At 38.1% G+C, this 2,127-nt stretch overlaps 1 long non-coding RNA gene across 1 annotated transcript in view; it reads right to left on the bottom strand.

Moving 5' to 3' along the window:
- Positions 1-1,741: 1,741 nt before the first annotated feature.
- The window catches only part of LOC119322632, a 2,552-nt gene continuing 2,166 nt past the window's right edge, over positions 1,742-2,127 (bottom strand). The window contains exon 4 of the long non-coding RNA XR_005155733.1: positions 1,742-1,942. This is a non-coding gene — a long non-coding RNA (uncharacterized LOC119322632). The remainder of the gene's footprint in view (positions 1,943-2,127) is intronic.

The following is a 2,127-nucleotide window of genomic DNA, read 5'->3' on the forward strand; positions in this document are numbered from 1 at the left end:
AAGTAGCTGTTCTTAATTTCCTGGCGGGGGTATTGGCAGGAATTAATTGAGACTTTAGCATGGGCTCATGAACGCACACCTTTAGCTAATTTAATTCGCTGGAGAGATAAGCCCATGGCTCTTGAGCCGTACGAGATGAAATTTTCATATACGGCTCTTAGAGGGGGACTCAGGTTAGTTACCTATCTCAATAAAGTATATGATTGGTTTGAGGAACGTCTTGAGATTCAGGCAATTGCAGATTGAGAATGGAAAAAGACAATGTTCATTGCTTCCTCAAAACAAGAGTTCCACGGGCGACTGCTCTTGCGCCAAAGATATTACCATTTCCGAAGGAACTGGGGCTACATTTCTTTTCAATCTACATTCAAGCGTTTCTATCCGACTAGGATGGAATGGGGGACCCAGGCCCTTCAATGCCTCCCTCCGGATCCACTAACTCGGAAGAGCTATTCAAAGCTTTTATGGCTGACTGTGAGGACGCCTCTGCATCCCGGGAGCAGACATGTATTGTACTGCATGCCCACCATCGTTCTTCCTTTGAAAAACTTTTCATTGTTGCTCAACATACATGATGATAGCGGGCCGAATATGGTGCCTAGCTTTATCTTCAAGTGTTGTGAGTGTCTTTAGTTGGATCTTCAAATTCACATTTGGGGTGGTTTACTTATATGGGTGTGTTTTGTGGAGTAGTAGACATATCTTTGGATGAGCATTGGTCGAGATGTGCATTGCACGTGCAAACTTACTAGTTACGCAAAAGCAACAAACTGCTCATCTACACTACTTATAAAAGATCAAACATAATCTTTTCTAAATGCACCCCGCAAAATATACACGGACTAATTACCATCGTAAGATTAGGCCCACTAAACTTGATCTAACATTTAGTCTTAACTAGTACAAATGCCCGTGCGTTGCAACGGGCGAAAAAAAATTAAACACAACACTTCTTATACCCAATTTTGGCAATCATCAAAAATAAAGTTACACTGACTATCGCATTTTGGGCCATGTAATTTGGACGTGAATAAGACATCATAATCATTTGTCTGACCTACTTTAGCTCGGCACTTTCATCTAATGAAAGAGTTGTGGTGCATGTAATACATCCTAGATAAACATGATATTTTCTATTTATTTTGAGAAGGCGTTTTTCTGTAAATTTGGAGAATATTTTTTTGATTTTTTTTTTGAAAAATAGAATTATTTTTTTGGAGACGTACATTATCTGGTTGGGAAATTGCACGCTGTTTTTGTGTTCTTATATTTCATTTGCAGATGCACTGATTTTTTTAAATATGAAATTACGCATGATACTACGCACAAGTAAAAGCAGTAGGCTGCTGGCGTAATTGTCCTGACATTGGAGAGTCAAGATCTAGATCAAAATTACATCGTCATATTTTTGTCTAGCCGAAGGTAGATCAAGTATACTCGCTGCTACCACACACCAACATAGAGCAGCAGTGCATCACTTCAGTTAGAGAGGCAAGATGACCAGTGCAACACTTCAGCTAAACAGGTGAGATGAAGTGTTCTAACTGCAGAATTGACATATTATTTTATACAATTCACATGAGCGATAGATCTAGCACCAGCATAGGTGGATCTATAATCATTCTTGTAAAATATGCCTTGACTTGTATCAAATATATAAACTTACTATGCAATGTGGACAGTAAAACCAAAATAACCAACATTGGTAAATTCAACCAGCACATTTAAGACCACTCTCCTCCACAGCTTATTGTTAAAGAGTACAAATCTAGATTTTATGAAAGCTAAAAACTCATGTCATTTACAACCAACAATATCTAATTGGCCCTACTGGGATACATCTAATGAATTATGAGGCACGCTTTCCTTAGCTTCATATCTGAAACTACCATCATGAGCTGCCATCCAATAGAGAAGCTCCATTTTCAGAATAGCACATGTCCTGTTGAGAGAAAATGGAAGTTAGCACCAAGTACATCAATAGTGAAAAAATAATAAAGTTTTCAGAGTAGCTTACAAAATCAATTTGCACAAACATATGGAGATATTACATATCAGTTTTATACTTGAGCCTATGCCAAGAGACCAATTGCGTTAAATACTTTCTCAAATCAATCTGTAAACCCT

This window comes from Triticum dicoccoides, chromosome 6B, assembly GCF_002162155.2.
Source record: "Triticum dicoccoides isolate Atlit2015 ecotype Zavitan chromosome 6B, WEW_v2.0, whole genome shotgun sequence".
NCBI classification, from domain to species: domain Eukaryota; kingdom Viridiplantae; phylum Streptophyta; class Magnoliopsida; order Poales; family Poaceae; genus Triticum; species Triticum dicoccoides.